General features: G+C 47.4%; 1 protein-coding gene across 5 annotated transcripts in view; it reads right to left on the reverse strand.

Moving 5' to 3' along the window:
• LOC132910268 (latrophilin Cirl-like) overlaps window positions 1–25311 on the reverse strand; it is a 364455-nt gene that overhangs the window by 281812 nt on the left and 57332 nt on the right. For 4 of the 5 annotated variants that reach the window (XM_060965822.1, XM_060965823.1, XM_060965820.1 and 1 more), the window contains exon 1: window positions 7476–8396. The gene's annotated coding sequence lies outside the window, so the exon portion shown is untranslated. Of the gene's footprint in view, window positions 1–7475; window positions 8397–12437; window positions 12487–25311 lie in introns of those variants that run through there. The other variant, XM_060965824.1, reaches the window with a different exon arrangement.

Below are 25311 nucleotides of genomic sequence, written 5' to 3' on the forward strand. Positions count from 1 at the left end.
ATATACGTTTTTTATGTAAATAAATGAATAAAAAATCGATATTTTCTGCATATCTGCAATTAATTTGACCTTCTGCGATGCTCGTATTTGCAAGGATAATGCGTCACCTAAAATATGCCACGTCGATGAGTACGATAATCTGCGTATCCATTGGAATCGCTAGATATTTGCATTTTTACGCGGCGCATCAATCGCTGCACGACGCAATTTAAAGGAGAACGACCTAAACGTAACAAGCCTCCGTTTCGCGAAAAGGAAACGACGAACAGCGAGTTTATAAGGAACGGTTGCCACTGTTCCGTACTTGGAATTGGCCCGTTTCTTGAGTCACGCGGTAATAATGTCGCAACTGGTGGAGATTCGCGGCGATTACGTTTGCGACGCGCTGTTGCGTCGTGAAATTTAAATAAACTACACCGGCCGGTACGACGAGAAAAACGCGGAAGTCGACGTGGCCCTCCCGTGTTGTCGGCGTCGTCGTTCTACAACAACGGCGTACCATTTTCAACAACGAGATCTCTCGCTGCAACCAGAGTCTCGCCTGTCCTTTCGCCTTATCCCGCTTCTCCCGCGGGAAGTGGAAGAAACGAGAGGCAAGAAGTGGTAGACAGGTTACAAGGAAAGAGACGACAGTCGTGCGAAGTACGACGTAGTCAAATCGACGGGTCGTTTCGCAGCGAGTAACGGATGAAAAGGGGTTTACGCTCCAAGACGTGCTTCCATCGAAAGAAATATTTTTCGTCGTGTAACCTGGTCTGCCTAGTTGTTCCAAGTAGAAAGAGGAGCGAGATAGAAGAAAAGTATGGTAAAGAAGTGACACGGGCGTATATATTCCGGAAGAATAAGCGACTGCCATAGGTAAGGGCGGAAAGGGACGAGAAAGGTACAACTCTTAGAAGAGGCCGAAAAAGAATTGGAATCGCGTTGAATTCCTCTGGATTAATTTTCTTCGTGTATCGTATGTTCGCCGGCTGCGATTCTCACCTCTCGGGAATTTCAAATCACAGATCGTAACATGTGCAGATGCGAACAACGATTCAAACATCGTTCGAGATACTCTGGATCCTCGCGCGAGAAGCGAGACGTGGAGCCGAAGAGGGAGGAAAAGATCGGCGAGAGAGCTGGCACAGGTAGACGAGAAAAAAAGGGGTGAACAGCAAGGGGGAAAGTGGGAGCGAGGAAGACGGGGCCAGAGAGAAGGGCAGCGCGGCCAAAGGATGCAAAACTTCCGAAAAAGAGCACTAGGTAAGCGTGAAGTGCGCCAATCACGGGCCGTTATTGGCGGCAATTATGATAATAGCATACCTCGAGCGAGAATCTCTCGTACATGCATACGTAGGTGTACGTGTACGTGCACGCGCGCAGGTAGACACGCCGACCGGCGCGGCGATGCGGCGTCGGCCGAAGGAGAAGAACAGAGCCGTAGGCTCGCGAACTACCGGCCTCTATTAATCACATAAATGGTTCATCGCAGCTAGCTGTATCGCTATCCGCGATAATTACGCGCAAATTACGCTTACGAAAAGCCGACCCTGCGATCCCATTGCTCTCCGTCCTCCCCGCCAAACGGAAGGGACATGCTTTTAAGAGAATGAAGTCTGGCGCGCAACCACGGGACAGCAGACTGCTTGTAGCAGTGAAATCTCGGGAATACATAGGATGAAGAGATAGACTCCGATATGGCGAACATCTGGCGACGAGTAAGTAAGCGAACTACATACTTAAATTTAAGTGCTACTATTCTTTACCTTCCTTTTTCCTGAGATTTTCAATGGCTATATAATTACGTGTATTTCATAAACGTATTTTATATTCGATCAATGGAAGCGTGTAGCTATTATTATAACGTACCGGTCTTTTTGGTCATAACCGGATCTGGTTTACCCTACCAGTCGCGTAGCAAGTATTACACCCTACCAGGCAAGGGTAGAAGCATCCAAGCGCGCTCGTTCAGATCGAGCAACGATAGCTGGCAATGGAAATCGTGTTTATCATCGCAACGGAAGCAAACGTCTTTCCATCGAGGAGATCTCGAAGAAACCGAAAACGTACGAGTCATTCGTTTTCGAGCACGCCGACAGATATTCTCGCGCACCAGAAAACGAGTCGGGTTTCTCATGCGGCGATTGCGAAATGAGAAAATTGCGCAGTCGATCGTTCGCGCCGTCTAATTACGGGACGAAATCTCGAGGTCGTCTCGACGTTCCCGCGGTTACAGAGTATCCACTATCGAGTAACAGTTTCGCGTGTCTAATTGGACACGTGTAGTTATTTGCTACGGCCAAGTCTTGATCGAGCCTGTTCCGCGCTCTCAAAGTAGCACGCGTACGCGTGTGTGCGTTTACACGCGCCACAAGCTCGCAAACGTGAACACACAGGTATACTCGCAGGGCCAGGCCATAAAAGCTCGTGGACACCATAACTTCGCAAACACGCCTCCTACATACGCGGCTACGCGCGTTCTTCCACCCGATAAGAGGCCACTCGTGTACGCGCTGCGTGTGACGCGTCCGCGTGACCGTGTGCGTGCACGTGCGTAAAACCATTGTGCAAGCTACGTTTCAAATCGCCGTGAACGGTTGAATCGAACTCGCCTCGGTAAAACCACTTTCTTCCACCCTCGTTCGTATTCTTGCGAGTATTATTGCATCGATGATTCTTTAAATGGTCCGATTAAATCTGACACGAAGGTATTTTCAGAGCGTAGAAATTTGCATATTGCGGGTCATATTTTCGCAAGACTGTTTCCAACAAGTGATAGCTATAATTCGTATTTCGAAACTGCCTGTCTTGTTGCGCAATACGACGAAAATCCATTTATCTAATATTCGTTTATACGAATGAAATTTCAGTTAATTAGTTCGATCAAACGATCTTCCGCTCGTTGGATCCATTAGAAATCACTTAAAAATCACTAGGAGTGCGAAAATGAACGAGCTATCGTTATATAAACTCCAGTTGCACGAACTGTTTGACCCTCGGATAAATTTAAATAAATACTTCCGAGTTCACACCGTATTCGTTTCTTACTCGATTATAAAACCAACAACTCATACCCTCAAATGCCTCGTACTAGAATTTACTTCTCCAAACCGAGAATAGTCTGATGATGAAAATCTTCGTGAATAAACCAAACGTTAAATCGTCGAACGTCTGATTCCAAATAGATTACAATTATCCAGATATAAATGTCTATCGCGACTTCGTATGAATAGTTAATCATGGAATAACATTTTCCGGGAAAGAGAGCGATTCGATCGTGAAATGCCAGTCCACGACTCGTACATGCGCCCCGAATCTCCAATAGGGTGAAAGAGAGACAAAGAGAGGGTGGGGGAGGAGAGAATTGCAACTCGAACCTACCACTTAGAAGCATGCATGCCCGAGTAGGATAATGTTACGCATTTTCCGCACTCGTGCTCGCCAACTATTCCGAAGCACGGCACGGGGCCGTGAAAACAATCGATATCGCGAAACCGCCAACGGCTCCAACACCGTTACGTATATTCCGGGCCCCGCTCATCGCCTATCGAAACACCGTGCCGCCGCCCGCGAGTATCAGCGCGTTCTCGCGTCAGAAACGCCGATAACGCGGCGTCGTTAATAATCCTCGGCACCCCGTATTCGAGCCATGTTCCAAGGAAATTTCTATAAAGCGGAGAGAAAACAATGCCGAAACGCGCTCGTTGCTTTAAGCTCAAAAACCAAATATCGATCTCGTCCGCCTCTCCGCCGCGTTCTTCGCGTTACAAATCGAAACTATTCCTTTTTTTTAGAATCGTTGAAAATTATTCGAGACGCGATTCCAAACGATTTCGAATATCTCAGCCTTCGATGTCTCGATAGCGAATTCGACTGTACTTTCGATACAACGTATACACTCGCGCGACGCTTTGACGATTTTCCGTGTCGAATGGCGAGAAATAAAATCGTGATATATCCAACGGTTCCTCGATCCAGCATCGACAATGGTCGTCTATAATCCCGCGGAAATTTAAGAGTTCCGTGATTCGACACGGATGATCCGAACGTCAGACGAACGGATGTTCCGGAGCGAGCGTGTTTTTCTTCGCGGCTCCGCACGATCCTACTCCGTCTAAGGATGAACGAACCGTGGGGCCACGATTTAACGTTAATTTTCGATTCGACATGACGATTATCCCTATACCGTCTTTCTCTATCTTTATCTTTCTTCCTCTCTGTTTCGTGACACGGACACGGCGTACGCGGCGTTAGACAATGAACTGCCCTCGGGTTCCCAGGAACGGATCGCCGGTAGAGATGGAACGGGACGAAGGAACGGCAATTACGCGTAATTCGCAGGTGTTGTGAGAAAATGGCGGTTGCTGGATGTGTTTTCAACCTTAATCGCGGCAATTTTTCTGCCATTACTAAGTTTATCGGCACCGTACGCGCCGCGTTCGGCACGATACACACACCGGACCGAGCCGAACGGCCGCGATTTAACATTATGATCGCGCGCCACGTCGATGCCACGTCTCCGTACACACACGTATACGCCGAACAGAGAAAGAGAAAGAGAGAAAGAAAGAAAGAGAGAGAAAACTCGCGAGCGAGCCGGTTGAACGCGCGAAAAATGCTCGTCGACGCGTTACGTTCCAGCGAGTTTCGAAGGAAACGCGCGAAACGTGTTATTTCGTCGGACGCCAAAGTCCCACCGTGAATATTGTAACGGCCGGCTTGATCTACGGTTTCGGATTGAGCAACGGGGATAATCGAGCGATGCCACCGGCGCTCGTGTCCGCTTGAAAATCGTTTTGCTTGCGAGATTCTAACGGCACAAGGACGAAACTATCCATAACGAGGTGTTTCGGTCGTAATTATGCCCTCTATTCGCAAACGGTGTCGCAACGATTTCGCAATCGTAACGCGAACAGATTCGCATACCTGTCGCTACTTACGTAAACACATAGAAATAAATAGTCGAAAATCCTCCTCGAGAAAGGAATACCCGAAACACGGATAAATTATATAATGTACACGTTTGGGACGAAAAGTTTGCAGAAACGAGTGTTTGATAGACACTTTGCCTATATACCTGAATTTATGTCTTTCCTGGTATGGAAAACGCGCGTAACAAATTCTCATAATTCTTAGTTACGCTACGGAGAAACTTTTCGATACCTCCCTATCGCGATTACCGCGAGTATAAGCCCATAAAATTACCCGATCAGTCGGTTCTGTGGATTTATGGTTTATGGACAAACGAAATTTCCCCTTTCGAAACCAGTACGAAACTAAGGCGAGAGATACTCGCGGATTGCGAAACGCTACGAGTCAATGAACGAACGATATTAAAACCAGCACCGTTTCCACTCACGGCAAAGTAAATACGGCGAGGCGAGGCAACCAATGGAGGCAGCAGCGAAGGTGGTCACTCGTTTCCCGAGAGATACGATCGTCCGAAATGGATTCAGGTATTTCCTGTTTCCTCGTGTATCTTCGCCACCTGCACCCGTTTCTCAACTTTTTCATCGGCATGTCCTCTGCATGTTTCATAAGGATTCTGCGCGGAGGTGTAAAAAGCGGAATCGAGAATGAATCGGAGTATAAATTAAGCGGTAAGGCAGTAGTCGGTGACGCCGTTTCGAAACAGCGTGACACGCGAGCACGGATGAGAGCGGAAAATCAAAGGCGACTGTGTCGTTACCGACAGAAACGATTTGGCAAATAATTTTCGCTTTTCATCGCGTAATTCGAAAAGAAACGGCCGGTCACGGTCAGACACGTCGTCGTTCGAGATACACGATCACGTTTGCGCGTTCGTGACCGAAACACGCGTGAAAACGCGATTCTCATCGCGAATCGTAAAAGATGAAAGCGAACGAGGAAAGAAAGAAAGAAAGAAGGGAGGTCGCAGGGGAGAACGATGCAGCGTGCAAGACGTTGTGAATCATTCGACAAAAACAAGCGCTTGTAAGCTTAATTAGCTCGTCGTGACGACGAGCGTTCGTGTAAACGAGCGCAAACACGGTCGAACTTAATTGACCGGGCAAATACAAAAATCTTGGGAAAACATTGGTATCTCGTCGGTGCGCTCGGAGCGTTTCGTTCGACGAATGCGCTTCTATTGATGTATTTGTCGGAGTTTTGAGGCGACACGGTTTTCCAATATTCCGATACACGGGCCTGTGCACAGGGGGCTTCGATGGCAGACAGCCGAAAAAACGACGAGTGTCGTGACCTTCGAGAGGAAAAAAAGCCTGGCTCGACGAGTGGTGCGCGCGACTCGTTCTCTCGTGGGAGAACGGATTAACGGAGCACGGTTTTTCCGCGAACGAACGAAAGACCGACGATTCACCATTTGTGAAAGCGATCAGACTAGAACGCAAGAACAGTGAAATACCGACGGCAAATGTCATCGGGAGCCGAGCATGCACCGCAGATGTCACGAATCGAACCGTTATCGCGAACCAGTGAGCTCGCGTTATCTATCGATACTTCGAATCGTTGTTTCCAGCGTTCTTCTTCGTTAAACGATCCGATCGATGATCGGATCGATAATCAAACTCCGAGACGATAAACCAAGAAAGAAAAACAAAGTATCGCGGGAATGTTAGCCGTAATCGCCCTACGTGCTCTAATATTGATATAAATGAATCACACGCGGCTCTCCTCTCCAGAGGCCTTCGATCACCGGCGTCACCTAAATTTCCAGCAACTTCTATCCGAAGTTTCTTACGGCCGGTCGTAACTTATTCTCCCAGAGGAGCAGCCAGAGGCACGTAGCCTTCAGCACACACGCCATGAAATTTCACGAATTTCTGCCGCGAAAATCAAAGGTCTACGAACGTATAACACGGAACAGCAGCGGATGGTTCGATACCGAATGCCGGTCGAAAACATTCGGGAAAAGATAGTTTGCTCGCGAACTAATCGATTCAACGGGTAACACGTCGATCTAACGAACGGGCTTTAATTCCAATATCCGGACGGCTGGCTAGGAACGCGATTACAAACAACGCGCGTATCTTTCAAACGTCGAATCTTTGAAGAATACTCGTCGAGTATCCTTTTCGAGGTCAAGCCTCGTTCACCGTACTCCGAAATACGTGCACGAGGGTCAACTATGTATACGCGCATAGAATTCTCGGATCACGTGTACACACAACGCGTTTGTGGTTACCACGGACTAAGCACAGCCGTTGCAAAGCTTTGAGCATCGGCTCGTAAAACGAGACCTAATGCGAGGTCTTCCCGCGGGACGTGTCAAAGTCACCGGTGCCGTCGCTTCTCGCGACCTTTGCTTTCACGACAGAGGATACCGTGTGCACGCTGTCACGAACTGCTTCTCTCGATTTTCAAACGCTTTTATCCAGAACGAACACCGCGCGAATCGAGTCGTCCGTTTTATTCGTCGTTCACGCGTTGGAAAAGCGCGGGAACCTCTCGAGATTTTATCGAATTTCGAGCGCGCACAGATCACACTGATAGAATACGACTCGGCTACTTACAAGATGGAAGACGAAGACGGCGTGGTCTGGGTACATCGCACGAGGAATTTAAATCGGAACGCACAGAACTGTCACTGACACATGAGAAGCACTCCGGTCGAGTCGAGCTAAAGCGAGAAAAATCAACGTGGACGGGACACGAGGAAAGGATCCTTGGTCGCGGCAAATCCAGCCGTACTTCCGCAAGATCGGTGGACCGATCGGAGCACGACCAAGCGTCCGACGGCTCGGCGTTCGCTTCTCTCGGTAGCCTCGAGGCACGAGGAAGCGGTCCTTGGAAATTTCCTCCCTTCCTCTGTTCGTTGATCGCACACCGCTAAATACCGAGAACTCTCGCGTCTCTTCAAACGGCCTGATAAATTATACTCCTCACTGTGGTGAACCGGTTGCTAGTTCTCACTGCGCTCGAACGCAAGAACGCTCGAGGAATAAACAACTCACGATGATACGCACCGTACGAAACGAGCAACAGGGCTGCTCGCCAACTTTCTTCCACCCAGTACACACGAAAAACAAACGCAACGATTTCTCACGAAACAACCATGTTTTCCGCGCACTATTCGACGAATCGTTTCATCCGGTCATAGGGGCAGGTCGGTTCGGTCCACTATGAAAAATTTCAATCTCTCCACCACCGTTGTTGATTGCAGCTGCTGCCCCGATCGTAGCGCACTATCCAAACCGTGTATCACGCTTTCCACGAGTCTCCATGATTCCGATGATCGTTCGACACGCGTTCGAATCGCGCACGATCCTACTCGACGGAACAGTCACCGGGTCCCGCAAGGCAGGACGAAGCAGCAGTGACTCCGAACGGTTCGCCGCGAGGTGATCATCCACGAGGAAGAACAACGACACGCTCGATCCGCTTTCAGCGGCGTCGACGGAGAAACTAACCGAGCTCGGGGTACGAGAGAGCGTCGGCCCCCACCACCGACGCTCGCCGCGCATCCCCACCGTTCCGACAGCCGAGTGATTCCCCTCTCGCGCCTAGTCACCCACCCCATCGCCTCGGTTCGCCATCCACGGCAACCAGCTCGCTTCTAGCCACCGCTCGCCCCTCCGTAAGCCTTCCTTCCTTCTCTCTCGCGAACCCGACGGCAACCTATTTCCCTCCCTTACCACCAGGTTCACCCGTTCTCGCTCTTTCTCTTTCACCCATCTATCCTTCTCTCCCTACCTCTCAGCCGCTTTCCCTTACCAATGCTCTGTCGGTTTCCGAAGCTCTCGCTCTTTCTCTCGTTCACGCTCTCTCCGCTTGCCCTCGTCGCTGAACTCTCAAGGTGGAGGCACTCGGCGACCGAAGGAGATGCGCTCTCTTGGTATCTTCTCGTTCTGCCTCTCGCTCGCCGCTACTTTCCCGTGTGTGCACGACCGTGCGTGCGTGGCGGCCGGTCCTAGCGTAGTGTGCGCGGCCGAGAGAGATGAACCGTTAGGTGGTGAGATCCAAAGGGTGTTCTAATCGCTCCGTAAACGAAGACCCGACGTTCGACGTGTCGCCTGTTTACGACTATTCTCCGCGAGAAAGAGAGAGAGAGAGAGAGAGATCGGTTGTTAGGGGTGGTCGGATTTTTGAGATTTTGAAGTTACAGAGGACGTGATCGACCTGCGTAGAGACGCGACAAATTGAACCGTTTCGTTCGTTGATCCAGATCATTCTGTAAGTGATCGGAAGCAGATAAATACAATTCGTTATGGAGGATCATCGAGGAGTACGGCATTGAGAGTCGAACCGTTGTTTGTTAGTTCGTCGATGCTTCGTAGCTTGCGCCGTTTTAATTGCCATTTTAATTTACAATAGATCGCTTATCGCGATACGATACGAGTGACGAATGAAACGAGGAAATAATTCGAGGATTTCCTCCACCACCGCTGTCGTGTTCTTCTTAACGTCTCGATATCGAGGTAGCGTTAAGCTACGAGTCGTTTAATCTAATCGAAAAATAATATTTCCGCTCCATCTCGAGCAAGAGTTGAAACGCTTAAGCACGGGAACGATTAAAGGAGTCGGCTACATCGTTCTAACGATGCGACGCGATTTTACGCCATCGACTTTTTCACGTGGAAGGACGCGACGACGCGCTAAACAATAACGTCTCGCGATTACCACAAATCCTCCGCCGCTTTCTTCGTCACTTATCACAGCCCGCTGATCCGGGTTAAGTCTCCTAAAGCGTCCGGGAGGAAAGCGACGCTTGTAAAGCGTTCGCGGAATCGCTTCGGCCACGTAACCGAGCGTGTATACACGGCCGGTCCGTGAGATACGTCATGTCCCCGAAATTTATTCATCCGTATTTCTTGCGAACGGTGAAAACCGCCCCTGGACAAAAGAGCAACCCTATCTCCGAGGTATCGCATAAACAACCGAGATCGCGATCTTCCTTGAGAATGTACGATCCCCTTCTCCCACTCCGAGCTTTTCTCCCCATATCCCTTTACGTGTCACCGGTGGGTTGCAGCTATTCGAGAGTGTGAGCGAATTCACAAAAGAGACACGATCCCTCTCGAGCTTTCTCCCGTTAATCCCAAAAGTCCATAAATAGTAAAAGGGAGTGTATTCTCCGATGGGTCGTTTACAGGATCACGATGGTACCGTGACACGGGCCGATGACGCTTTAATCCGACGACGCTACGCGCCAATCACAGTATCGTAGAATTAGCGACCGCTGTTTTCGCATGCAACTGTCCGATTATCATACTGCGAATTCAACTGGTTCAAATCGTCGACACTGGTGTTACGCTACCGAAATGGAAGATTAGATGGCAACGATTACACCTTTGCGAAGGTATCCGTATCGTGTATCGACGATCGAAAGAGGATGGGATAGTTCGAACAGACTCGACGAAGAAAATAATAATAATCATAGTCCGAGCTTAGGAATCCGACGATTGTTTTCCAACGTATCCACGCAGAACTTGTCATTAGATGTTAAAACACGCAGCGATCCCTTGCATCGAGCAGGGGCGTTAGAAAGCTAATTCTTTCCAAGATGCCGTACAGACAATTGTGTAATGCAAATGCCGTCATGTTCCAGCTTACGTAAACGATCCACGCGAACGATTACCAACGAGTCACTCAATAGAACGCCAAGAATACCAATAGTGCATGACTTCTTGGCACGTTTCACGCTTGATCTAAGGACAAATCGGCGCTCGTTACTATAAAATCGCAACGCATTAGAATTTTCCGTTCTCCTCTGTTTGCGAAATCGAAACAGTTCCCTTCAAATACGAGCTCTATCCGCTGAAAATGCTGATCAACGCTGTATCATCGACTCGCCGAGGACTTTCAGCGCGACGAAAGCTTGCACGTGTTTGTAGGTGAAACGCGATTCGTTTCAACGGTTTCGAATGCTACTGCTTACCCTAGAAGCGTCGCCGTGTCCCACGCAAACTCAAGGTCCACGATGAGTTTCCAAGCGACGCAGCACGCTTTCACACTTCACGAACCTACGACAATCGTCACTGTCTAGCTTCCATGGCGTTCGAGCAGCTGCCTGAAACGAGATTTCGGGGATGTTCGGCGGAGGGGCGGGGGCGAGTAGGTGGCCCATTGTCAGAGCGAGTTCTCTCTGTTAACCTTCGTGAACCATCATCGGGTATTGACAATTTCACGGTTCGTTCCAGCGCGTAAAAAGCGAAAAATTCGAACGAGTCCCTTCCAAAATGAAGCGACAAAACGATCCTTTATTACCTCGCGATTGTAGCGATGACGTTTTAATCATGCATACATGTTTCGAGAAATATCGAACACCTGTCGAACAACAGGACGAAGAAATCTATCGGTATGCGAATTAAATAAATCAATGACTCGCGAGTGTCGCTCTCTTCTCCTCACGTCGGATCGATATTTCTCGCTCGAGTAATTAGTCCAGTTTCGCTTACGATACGGCAACACGGCCGTGTCGTACGAGCGAACATTATTCGAATTCGTTGCGCGTGTCTGACATCATTTTACAGCCTCGTTGATTTTATGGAAACTCGTATCGTGCGAGATGCGAGAGTTTCACGACACGTGACCGATTTCGCGAGTTACGAGCGCGAAAAAGCCGGGAGCCTCGGGTTAAAATCTACCCTGCTCGATACGATGTTGCGCGACTATCTAAAACGCGAAGAAGAAACGACACGTAAGAACGCAAAGTTTCCACGTTCCTCGAGCGAGCACGCAGAGACACGTGGAACAGAGAACGAAGGGTCTTTAACGACTTTTCCGACCGGTGTATTTTACGCGTGTTGCGTCAGCGTTGTCCGATAGAATGGAACATCTGGCTGGGGAATTAAACGTCACGCATAAGGCCGATTCCACTAGCTCGGACTATACTTTGCCGCCTATAGTTGTTTCCTGTGCCCGATAAATACTATGTATGTACTTTAACGAGCAGAGTCGTTCTATGTGTTACGGTCACTTAACTAATCGTAATATACAAAGTCGAGTTCGCCTTTTACATAGTCACTTACGACTTTAAACGATTCGCTTATTCCGCGAGAACGAGAGAAGCATGAACGTCAAAAAGAAGAAATACATTTTCCTGTACGACGAAACTCTTGGGGCTTATCACGAATCAGCCATTCGTAGATTCACCGGTAAACAGATTATACGGAAATCTAGAATCGCCTTAATTCCGCACACGTAGATGTATACGTGCTTCGAGTGTTGTAGGCATTACCGAGCCACGACGCGTAATAACTTCATTTACGGCATGTTTCCGTAACAATCTCCGTGCAACTGTAGCAGCACCTGCTCGTGGGAAAGAATTCCCTTTGTCCAGCTACGATCGAATCGGCGTTGGTCGCGTGTTTCTGTAATGGCAGGACGAGCTTCCACGACCTAACGCAGAACCGGGCTACGCGGTGACACGGCGAAAAGCGATGCAAGAGACCCGGCGATACGATCTAACGGCGGTGATATCGATTAAATATCGAGCGATTGGCACCAGGCCGTTCTATGTACAGTGTACTCACGCAATTTTTCGTTGCTGCGTCCGGCTAGTCCCGAGTCGTTGACGGGTGTCTGCAACAGAAAACCAGCCGGTCATTAACGCTGTATCGGCTTCACCGAGCAGCTATTTATACGACTACGCGGCTCACGTATCCGCGTGTACACACGGCCGCGGCCGCGCAAGATCGAATCTCGAAACTCGTTCGCTATGCGACCAATAGCTAAGGTTCGTTTAAACGCGTTCGCCCTTAATCCCACTATTTCTTCCATTATAATCACACTGTGGACAAGACAGCGTGCTGAACCGTCCCATTTGCGTTAAATGCTCGCATTACCTGCGTATACCGTGCGTTCCTCTGTCGTACAACAAACGGAAGAAGGTAAGGGAATCGTCGTGTAGTTTGGCTTTTAAAAAGGAGCCGAGATGAGGGAAACGACACCGGTGGCCGATAACGAAACATATCCTTGCGACTATAAGCGTGGTCATCGGCGTATCCAAGATAAAAGAACATTGTATTAGATTATCGTAAGGTTTTGCATTCGAGGGATTTCAGTAATCCATTCTCTTTCTGTAATCCCATTATCGGCCGTTTTCCTTACACACACACACGTAACGCGACTGCTTTCGCGTCACCATGTTTCGAGGGATGATCTCTCGCACGGAATTGGCCTCGTTGAAAATAGGGACGATCCAACTGGCGTATAATCGCCACTACTCGTCCGAGACTCTTATGTTTCTTCTCGTTTACGCCAAAACTATCGTAACGCGACCAAACTATACAGAGCGAGCGTAGTTTATAGGATCGTTCCATTGGTGAATGAAGTTCCAGGCTACGATCGCGTGTAATAAATCGGGTCGGATACGTCGTCTATTTACGCGTTTCGAGGACGCCCGTTTATTTATCCGTCTCGTCTGGCGGAATAACATTTTACATAAATCAGTGATTAATTCCGTGGAATCGGAGCTACGAGCCGCTCCATTGACTGTGCAAACACACGTACAGGGATCGTGTACATATGCTACGAACACGTGCGTACGAGACTATCGTCCACGTGGCGACACAGTTCGCTTTCTTTTTCTTTTTCACCATTTCTCTCTCTCTCTCCATCCATCACTCTCTGTCTATTTTTCTCCTTTTCTCGGCCAACAGGCGTTCGCCGGCATAATAATTGTGACACGTATCGAATGCATTCATTTCGCGTAGGTAACGTCTCACTCGACGTCGCGACGTTTGCGAGCGCAAACGCCGGAGGGGAGACACTGTTACCACACTTCGCTATTACCACACTCACGCTTTATTCACTCACACTCGCTACTTATACACGCGTTTGTACGTGTGGAGACATAGCAACGTACTGCGCGATTCGTACACACGTATACACACGGATGCATATTGGAGCCGAGGGACCGACGGCCCTTTTGGAGATCCTCCCTACGGGGTAACCAAGATCGACTCGAATCGAAAGGGAACCAGCCCGGAGCGGGTCGGGAGTGGTGCCAACTTAATGAGGGACCACCTAGCTCTAACTGTTTGTTTTTCGACGAGATCGGGCCCCGAAGGAAATACGCTGGCGCGATCCACCGAACGGCCTTGTATCGCGAGCCCTATTCCCATAACTTCCGCGATTTGGGCGTGAAATTACACGCGGCGGAATCGGCGCGAGAAACGCCGATAGTTCGATAAAGACCCGCCCCTTTCATTCTCGTAGTTCTTACTTATTTTTTCTCTTTTTTTTCCTTCGTCGAGATGAATCCCGATGGATATAAAGGTTATCTTGGCGATTCGTGGTAACATTGTTACGGAGTTATTTAAGGACAGCGTAGAAAGAAAAGATGGAATTTTCATTCGAAAGATCAACAGATCTCGATGGTATCCAGGCACGATACAAAGACACGTATTAATTCGACGGATCTCTCCGATTTTCCGTAATTCGCGGCTATAAATTAATCCTCGCCGTGCATTAACGACGCGCAAATTACACGCGCACCCAAGATATTTAATCCCGAAGACACGCTGTAATTATCATGGGTCGCGCGATGTCCGACTTTTTTCATAAATGGATCCTCGGCTAACGCGATGTAACGCATTTATAACGGGCTTCGATGGTAGCCCGGGACACGAGCAGCCACGGAATTACCAGCTCCTAATGTCGTGTTTTTTTCAGACAAGCTTCTGCACCACCCGGGGACCTCGCTTCCACCGTTCTTTCATCCGGACCATTCCGAGAGGAAATTAGGCAGGAATCCCTTGCGCTTCGTCAAATTTACCATGTGTTTTTATGAGATCTATCCTTTCTTGCAATCTCCTCTTCCATCCTGTTTATTAATCGATATCTCGCGTCGCTACTTCTTTCTCTTTTATCGGATAGTCTATTTAGATATAGAGTTCATTTTACTGTAAGTATACGCTTTACATATTTGCGGTACGCTTTTCTTGCACGTTTCATCTTTATATTCTAACGACTTGTGATAACAGATTAAGAGAGGCTCCTGTGAGATTTAAACTTACACGTTAATGACAGATTAAGAAAGAATCCTATGCGCTTTAACATTCAATCGTGCTTTATCTCTAACCGCGTTACATTTATCGAACCAAGTGTTTTACATCATTCTCCATTATCCTCTCTTCCCTCTCTCTGTTAATTACGAATCTGCATACGTACGATGCTCGCGTCCTGCGCAGTCATACCGAAGATAACAAACCCTGAAAACCAGCCACTTAGATTTCGATATAACGTACAATTACGCGCAATTATTACACGACGTCTTCCGAGCACGATATTTATTAGCGTAAGTGGTTATGCGGTGTATGCGTAGCTTCCTCCAGGAGTGCATTCATGCGAACCGCGCATTAATACATTCCGCCATACGACATACATATATGTATATCGATTATACCGTTACGTTTCGCTTTAAAAAACGATGGAACATACGACGAAACGAAATATCTTCCACATACGTGGTCCGTGCGTGTGTTGTTCGTACTTCTCCATGATCGACGCGCGACACGGTATTGCTAAACTGCTCCCACGTAGTTGTACATTTGTACGTTGGAATCCCTTTATCGCATCTCGCTTCGTTATTCTACAATTGGCGGAAATTTTATACACAATATTGAAATTTAAAGTACACGATTCGAACAAGGTAAAAAGATCTCCTTTCTTTCGTCATTACATATATTAAAGACTAATAGGATCTCGTTATATATAAATCTTATTATTCCGTGAAAGGTTCAAGGCTGAATTTTAAAATATCGAAGCTTCACTGACGCAAATACCCATGTCCTATTTAAAAAGACTGGTGAAGCTAAGAAGAAGTACAAAAAAAAACTTGCGAAAAATGAATCACCCAGCACGATATCGGTCATCCAGGGAAAAAATACACCGGTCACGATTTTATTTTATTTGCTACTGACAGGTTCCGCGAGAAAGCTCGACAGAAGCTCCGCCGGTCATGTTGCTCGCTGTTACCGTGTGTCTGTAGGCTATCCTACACGATCACAAGTATCATTCTGGATTTTTGCGCGTGACACGCGTGTGAAAAATGTTTCCGCGCGAAACGTGTCGACGTTCGAACGCGTTTGCCTCCGACACCTATCACGGTAATTGATTAATCGATATTTTTGATTCCGCGAATCTTTGATTCTTCATCGAGAGATCTACGTGAGATCGATGCGAGATCTGGCGGATGGCGAAGAAACGTGGAGAAGCGTGGTAGAGGGAAATAAACGCGAGTCAGAGGCGAACACGTCGATCCGGTCGTGGCACTTTCATTCAACGGCTGGCCCAAGGACGATTTGTTCCTATTAGCGGGCTCGTGTTAATCGCCACGGCTGTATAAACTCGCCTGCTAATGAGTCGACGTATCATTTTCTCCGCGCAAACAAATTCCGTCGGGACGAGACGATACGCGAGTTCGTATTAATCCCAGGATGCTGAGAAAATTATCGTTCGTCAACTTGATAACGTTTTTATGCGACAAATCACGCACTTCCGTCATAAAGCTCCCCGTTCTTCCTAGGCAAACAATTCGCTGAAGATGACAAACTGTTTTACTGCTGCCATTACAGGCATCTCGAAGACGTTCGTTCGACTGGATCTCCGTTACCGGTTTTGAGATACATCTAATTCTTGCATTTATCTACGTACCGATGAATCGTTGGTAGTATATTTTTAGTAGGATTTTTTTCATCGTCAGCGAGAAATTGTATATGTTTTTTAATCTTTGAAAGATAATCGTCGTACGTGTGTACGAAGCGTGAAAAGTCTCTCACAGCCGTCTTGATCGATCGAATCGATTAATCGCTGGAAAATTTCTCTATAAAAGGTGGTAATTGCATCTAGCCAGCACGGTACTCTCCGCGGGAACGAGCTCTCGATTACTGACCCCGGTATTTCACCGCGAGATTGCTTCGATTTATCGATCCTCGGCTCCCACTCTCGCTCATGATCAATACGTTTCTTGGGAAGAAAGACTCGCGTCGTTGGCCATTTTGCTTCCCGAAACTTATCGAGCTCGTTCCTTCAAACGAACATATTTTTATTTACCGTGTTCTATGCATCGGTGAAATCTTGCGCGAGACGGAACACGAAATGTCACTTACTTGGAAACATCATGCCACCATACCTGGCCTCTAGTGCCCCCTTTCTCGGCTTACCCCAGTCTCCCCTCGCGACTCTCCTCTCGTCGACTGATCAATTCCCGCAGCGTCCCAAGGTGGAACGCGCGAGTACAGACACCAGTTGGTCGTTACGATCGAATCATTCTAAATAAATAAGCAAAATATTCGCGTTATACGCTGTGGATTACGAAAATCAGCGAGGCACCCGATAGCTTCGTTGACGTGGACGAAGCGAAAGTCGGGGAAGTCGACCTTTACCGTCTCGTGGAAAACACGTCCCGCGTACGAACGAATCGCGAATAGCAACTAGTCGGTCGGCCATTGATTATCGAGGGAATAGGAAAGGGGTGACGTTGACAAAAGGCGGTTTGACGAAGGAAATGTTAACGAGGGTTGCTTCTGTTTCCTAGGATGTCAGAATCCACGTGTGCAGCGCTGTTTCGCGTTGGAGCTTGTTCACCACTCGAATCAACCCTCTTTGTATCGGTCGGCGTATCGTGCATTTTTATTAAGCCTCGGCCCCGGAATAATCGACGCGAAATTCGAGATCGCCAAAGGCATTTCGTCGCTACTGTCGTGCACGCGTCTGTCGTCCGTTCATTCTCGCACGCGCACCCTCCCGCTTCTCCTTTCTCTTTTTCCAAGCCAGGCCTTTGACATCCGGTGACCTGTTCCAAGCCATATGCCGAGTTTCAATAATTTTCAATTAGTCTAAAAAGAATCGGCGCTCTACAGGCCGAACGCTCGACCGAATTTTAATTCGAGCCTCGTCCGAATCCTTTGCTCTTTTCAACCCTTCGACGTCGCTCTTTGTCCAAGAACTGTACGTTCTAAACGAAGGTTCGGTAGCGGCCGCGAACGAATCAGTTTTGCTATCGCAAGACTGTTCCATCGCAAATAGTTCAACGATAATCTCTTTTTCTATAGATGGAACGCGATCGCGTTATTCGCGGGATAAATTGCATTAGCGTCCAATTTGTCCGCTAATTAGTATCGTCTGACAATGTTGACCAATGTTATTGTGACAAGTAAACAATTACCACGGGGCGAGTGTACGGCTTGATGCGATATTGATAACGAACGAGCCCCATATGACGATACTTGTTATAGTTGGCAAGCAAATAATTATCTATATTATTAGATGAATATCGAAATTCAAAAGCAACGTCCTATTAATCGAAAACGTACGCAACGTCGTTCTTCGAGTATCGCCGAGATGGTATTCGCGACTTGTTCGTATCGAATATTCTAGTCCAATATCGTGGCTCTGAAGCGTACGAAAAGAGAACGAATATCGAGGTGGATTATATTCGAAGAGTAATCATCGGTGATCAGTCTCGTCGTGCGCCACGAGCAGTTACGAAGTCGCGTCGAAAACGTTCGTGGCGCGACGAGTACGTGCACTCTTTTCCTTGGTTCCGCGAGCTCTTAGAGAATAATCGGCGGTGAATCGGTCTCATCGGGAGCCGTCGGATGTGTACGATAATATCGATACATCTGGGGAATAAGGGTGGTTCGCGTAGACACGCTTCGAGATGCTCAGCGATGTGCACATCGAGTACAAGAGGGAGGCTTTAATAGAGCCAGCCAGCGTACAGGCGTACGCTATACGATGCTTTCGTAACACTGGCGTACAGTGCATCGGTACAGCGCACAATAAACCAATGTGTATTCGAAAGGGCTTAACCAGACGAACTATTCCGCGTAGTTTCTATTAGTAAATCATCCGCGTACTGTGTGGCATAGATAACGACCCCCCGTAGCCAAACTACAATGCCGCCGACGCGGAAACTTAATTAAGTATATAATAATTAAAATCCTTCCCGCCGATGTTGCAGCCAGTGTCGTCGTTCCGTCGACACGAAGCTACGTAGTCGTCCCTGTGTCAACGTAGCACGCCGACTACCTAGTCGTCATTTACGAAACTCGATCACGTTGTTGCTGTCGGTTTCGCGATCGATCCCAAGAAATCTATTATACCCGCGATAATTAATCCTTTATCGAGTCTCGAAAGATTTCTCCTCTCCTTTTTTGTAAATCACTCTTAATCGGTTCGATGCAACGTTAGTTCTATTCATCTGTCGAAACGCGTCGCCGGTTACCCAGCGAATTTATAACTCGGTAGGAACGCGAAGTCGGCCACGGTAAGAAAGAATGCCGGCCGAGAGACCGACGAGGACCGGGCGAACCGGTGGACGGGGCTGTTTAAAAGCCCGACAACCGCGCGTTCGCTCCTTATCGCGTATACATTGTAAGTACGTACAGCTGATTCTCGTTTTGCATAAAATCGAGGCGACATCGCGGGCCCGGCTCCCGGTTTGGCCTGCACGCGCGCCTGCCTACACGTATACGTACGCATCGCGAAACGCACACGAATCCGCTGCGTTGCACACGAATTTCTTTTACGGCCAGTTACTGAAGACATTAAAGTCCACGAGAGGGAGAGCACAGGAGATTTGGACGGGCGGATGCCGTGGGGTCCTGCGGTCCCTGCGCTAACAAGACGATCTTTAAAGGAGGAAAGCGTTTCCCCAATCACCAGTTAACATCTTTGTCTCGTACTCGCACTGTCGGCAACCGCCGCTTGTGAATATATTCATGAGAAACCGACGCCGTTATCGACCGCGAGCCGTCCAAACTTTCGAAAGCCCCGACGCCGTTTTTCGGATCGCGACGCGGTAACGCTCGCGCCGCCAAACTTTCGAAAGCTGCGCTAGTAGATCCAGCGTAGCCGCGCCCGTATCTTCGATCGACCAGCTCTCGAACGTCGAGCCACGTCCGTCGCACTTTCATCAAGTACCGATCAAAGTGTTCCCGACGAATCCTAGTTAGAATGACAAAGGTCCAAAGGATATGATCGCGCGATCCTCGACGTTGGCCCGTAATTTCCTCCTATACCGGACGATTCAAATGCAACCACTTGGTTCAAAGGTTAAGCAAGATTGCAAAAGCAGGTGTACGAGGGATAGAAAGGAGGAAATATTTAACGCTAAATGCCGGCGACAATTACGAGGGATTCTCACCTGCGGTTACCGATGTCTCATAAATCAACGACAATTTTTTGAACGTTCCTTTGCGTAACTACCGTACGAATACTTACTCCGGACGCTTTATCAGGATTATCTTGTACACGCGCAACCATCGAAGAAGGATTAACGAAATACCGACATTGTTATAGAAGGAGATTACGAAGCTCTCTCTCGACGTATCGGAAGAAAAACAGTCGAGACATTGTTCGATTAATTAACGCCTTTCTAATTAACGTCAGACGTTCTGAACGATAGACAGTCGTCTAAGGGTTGATCGGAGTTTTATTAATGCGACGGGTTCTCGGGCGGAAACACCTCCGGCGAACAAACCCGGACTGATTTATTTTCATCGCGAATTGCCGCCTGCATCGCTTCCGGCGTTATCTTGATTTGATATCGGGCCACCCTACACGGCTAAAAATTTTTTCCATAGCGAAACACACCCTAACGCCAGTGCGTCGCACGTATCCACCGATAATCGAGATCGTTTCGCTCTATCGAAAACGCCCATTTGCCGGGAATAATAAGTTGGTCCGGGTGAGAGGGCGCGCCCCCTTGATGCTAAATTATAATTCGATCGTGTTCCGCGCGAGTATTTTCATCGGTCTCCGAGGAATAATTTTTAGTCGCGCGGTTAAAAGAGCTCGCTGCTGGAACAAGTTTTCCGTGTTATTTTTAATAGACGCATAAACCTCGAGGAAGATCGAGTAGGGAATAAAAAAGAAAAAGGGGGAAAGGGGGAAGAAAAGTAGGTGCAAAGTTGAAAGGAATATGTTTCGTCTGGTGCCTGCTAATGAATTTGTCAATAAGGCTACAGATATACGTGTTTGTTTTTCCCTTTTCGATCGAAGAATCAATAGATTATTCTTTCTCTTGTCATATACTAACACGCTTATCTCTAAAACATAGCGGCTTACGATAGTATTCGCATACTTAGCACGAAAAATATTTTGTAAGCTACTATACACAACTGCTCGACAGATGTGGGCTTCCGTAGAATTAGAAGAAGGAAACGTATAGAGAAAATCGGATCAGTGAAGAATTCTCGTATAAGTTTAGTGTATGTAATAGAGGCGTAAGTTGCAGGCTTAAGATAATTTCAAGGAAGCAAACGTCGATTCGAAGAAAGCGTTCCGAAGGACGATTAAAGCAAGTCAAACATTTTACCATTGGGTTATTACATCAAATTCGGTGACGCGTCCCCTTAACGTCGCTTATCTCTTCACTGGTAATATTTGTTCAGATACGAGGTTGCGCGGCTACACGACGACAGCTGTCGATAGAGACGACACACTTGGGAAAATAGTGATGCGCCACGGCCACGGGACGGCACCCTATCGTCCCTTTTCCCGCTGTAATCGGCCAACACCGATGTCTCCGTAACCGAGGGATTTTTCCAACGTTCGGAAACAACAAGGGTAATACCTGATCCGTTACGAACCGAGATTACGACAGATAATCTGGTACAGCTGTAAAACGACGTTATCGTCGTTATTCGAGTATTATTCTCACACTACAATTCTCAGGCGTGTTTCCTATTTTTGCACGAGTGGTCCATCGAAACGGAACAGAGACGGAAGCTGATCGTGGTATTCGCGATTTCAGAATCGCTGGATTAAAAGTCGAAACGCGACGGAGAGGTACACCGTGGAATTTACGAAATTTCAATGTCATCTGGCATATTCGTCACGAATACACGAAAAATGTTATCGAGCGCGATACGATCGTCCGTCACTTAAACACGTAGGCCTCGCGTCGGACGAAATAAATGAAATTTAGCGGGGGGAAGTTTGGTGGATGGCTAAGTGACGCTCGTTTTCGATATCTTTTAAGAGTACAAAGATATTTTCCTATCTCTCGGAGGTATTCTTATCCGTTTCTTCGACCGGTGCGACGCGACGTTCCCACTGCTCCACGATCGGCTCACACTCGTGACAGCGCTGTCCCTCACAAATGGACGATAAAGTTTTATCAGTCTTGTTGTCAGTTCCAAAATGTAGGCTGCTATTCCTCGCGCTCGCACACAAACTCGCGCGACTGCAAGTCTGCCACTAACGCGTCGTCGGTTGGCTGCATTATCTGTCTAGACGTTTCTTCTCACACTCTACATCCATGCATTCTTCGAGCGTTATACGAACGTAGCTCGTTTAGCTTCTCCTTTTCTTTTCCCTCCGTTTTCTTCCTTCAAAGGGAAAACATTACGCTACCACGCTTCTACTCGCGATTCGTATATAATAAGCTACTCGTTCTATTTATTAAAGCAATGTTCGACTATCGGCACGTAAGCAGCCAAGCCATGCGCGTTCACTAGGTAGACGGCAGAAAGGTGAATTTTACAGTACCGTTAATTTCACGAGAATTTTACAGTTGAAATTTTAAGGGATGCTCGTCGCTCGCATTAATATTAAGTTCAGAAACGTAAAAAATTGAATTGCTAATGTTGTCGACGTATTCCCAAGCAGAATGATATACGAGAGAGCTCTAATTTGATTCAACCCGCCTGTAAATATATATATGCGGCTCCTCCCTTCCGTCCTGCAGTGTTCTACGATTAACAATGCGCACGTGGTAAACGAAGGTGAGCCCGCAACAAAATATCGTAGGAATTATTAAACGGAATACGTGGACCGAAATCCTGATCTTGGAAACGTAATATTACCCTGCTTTTTGATCATGTCAGCTGTTCGCTTGTAATTATCGTCGTTCGTAACCTGGTTTTATTTAAAAAGTGCACGTTGGTGAAATTATCCACGGTGGAGCTCCGTTTATTGGGGCGAGAATTTAACGCATCTGTTTGGTAAACTGCAATTATGCGAACGAAAAATAACAAGTTACGAGAGAACTTGGTGTATTTTAGTTACATAAACTGTCTTGCCATTGGACGAATACAGATAAATTTTATTATACTTAATTCGCGACAGATGAATTCCACGAAATCAACATCGATTCACGTCTCGTGCTATTTCTCATGTTTCACAATACTCGCTGATTCTAAACCTTCGTGTCCTTTCAAAAAACAAGCTACATAATCAACTTTTGTACGCTACGAAAAGAATAGCCAGCGCTGGCGATCTACGTGTAACTCTTGCCTATTCGGTTTCGTAACTACGAAAGCAACCCTATGTACGATACCAAGAAACCAATTACGATTCCAGCGTTATTGTTGAAAACGAGGGGGCTCGGATTACTCACGATGAAGGAAGAACCTCTTTGTCGCAAGCGGAACGTCACAATCGTCGCCGAAGTGGTCAGAAGAGGGTTGCTGTTATATCGGCGTGTCCGGTTTTATGGGATCAGGCATTCAATGCAGGTATGACGGACGCGTAAACGACAGGTTTCCGGTCTCCACGATCTGGGCACACGCGAAACCAACTGGAAAGACGTGAGAGAAAAACGAGGTAGGCGTGCCAGTGGATTCGGTTGAAAGTATCGTACAGGCACACATATGTAACGTACGTGTCTTCACCGATACGAAATCGTTTCAACGTGACGAATAATTAAAATTTAGAGTCACTATCGCTTGCCAATGTTCGCTTATATCACGTTCCAAGAATCGTATTAATTACGTTTGCCTCATTCGTCCGCGAAAGTGAGATTTCACGTGGATGACAAATAATTGAGAACCGAGCGAATGTCGCTGCCAAAGTATCGTTAGTCAGCGACGAGTGATTCACAGTATTCGCTCAGATATGATATCACGTGGATACGATGTACGTTGCGTATATGCAAATTCCGTAAAATTCCAATGTCGCGATCGAGAAAGAGAGTTTTAACGGTTATTGTCCTTGTCATTTTACTATTTCATTTTGTACGTATCGAATAAAACTCTGTCTGAGATTCACGAATCCTACAAATTATTCGTTTCTCTCGCTTCTTTAATTCAGTCGCCGGTAGGAAACGGCCGGAAGCGACAGAATTTCGCTGGAGAACGTTTCTCGGATAAAAATCTAATCCGGGGCATCTCCGAGGTGGCGGACAAAGACAAGTTTCACGCTTTTCGCGATCACGTCGCGTTGCATCGACAGATGCAGATACCGGCTGGCCGTACGTACTGCTGGACATACCGAGCCGAGGCACAAGGGAAGAATAAGGTAGGCGTGTCGTGGCGGCGTTAGAGGTGCGTTACACTGTGCGTGCGCGCGACAAAGAGAGGATACGTTGGTATATAAGCCGGCTTATTACGCGATGCCGGAGGCTACAAACACGCCGAATAATGGCCGTGGCTTTGCAATAGGGCGCGAGACGATCGAAGAACGGGAGGGGTAGTATCGTATTAAATTATAATAATTCCAGTGCGAAATTATTAGAACGACTGCCGAAGGGGAGAGAAGGAAGGAGAGCAAGAAAACTGAGAAAGAAACGATCCACAGCGATCGTAAGCATAAAGGGCTGTACGCCGCGTCTTTCCATTGCCGGGTACGCGCGGTGCGGTTACACATTTTCTACGCGCGACCATCTATATCTATACAATCCGCACAATGTTCGCCTTTATCCGGTTACGCGACACGCCCGGCCCTGCGTACACGGATCCCGCCAGGGGGTACATCCGCGACATTTGTTAACAAATATTTTACCCCGTAATACGATATACAATCTGGCCCGTAATTACGTCGTTCGATGCTTGGATAATAACGAGGAATGCGGGAACGTTGCACGTAGAAAGTGGAACAAGAGCTGTCACTGGAGCACCGTGGAAAATATAGCTATTTGAAAAAAAAAAAAAGAGAGAAAAAAATGGCAATTTACTGTTGCAATTACGAGCGTTGAAATCGTGGTCGAAGCATTCATTCCCATTTCAAGAGAATATAGCCGAGTATAAATTATAAAATTTGTGAACAGTCCGTTTCATCCAGTTCGAGCAACGCAACTATGATAATTTGAAGAAATTCTTCTCAAGGGAATGAATAATTCCTCGTAGCTTGCTTGTATCTTTATTATATATATTTTTATCTATTTCTAGATACATGCCAGCTCCCTACTCCGTTACTCGTTTCTTTTCATCGAGTTTACGCAAAAGCCCTGCCTTCTATTGCAAAGGTAAAACTCGAGCGGAGCAAGACGAGCAGAAGTTCATCGGAACGAGGTCGGCACTCTCTCGCGGAAAACGGAACAGGTATCGAGATAAAATGCTATGAAATTCTCAAAGCGCTCACCCGGTCGATTTGGATGCCCTTCCTTTTCTTCGTTCCACTCGGATTCACCGAGCAAAACGGGGCTGCGGGAGAGAACAAAGAATTTTGCCTAGT

The sequence above is a fragment of the Bombus pascuorum genome, chromosome 9 (genome assembly GCF_905332965.1).
Source record: "Bombus pascuorum chromosome 9, iyBomPasc1.1, whole genome shotgun sequence".
In the NCBI taxonomy this organism is placed as follows: domain Eukaryota; kingdom Metazoa; phylum Arthropoda; class Insecta; order Hymenoptera; family Apidae; genus Bombus; species Bombus pascuorum.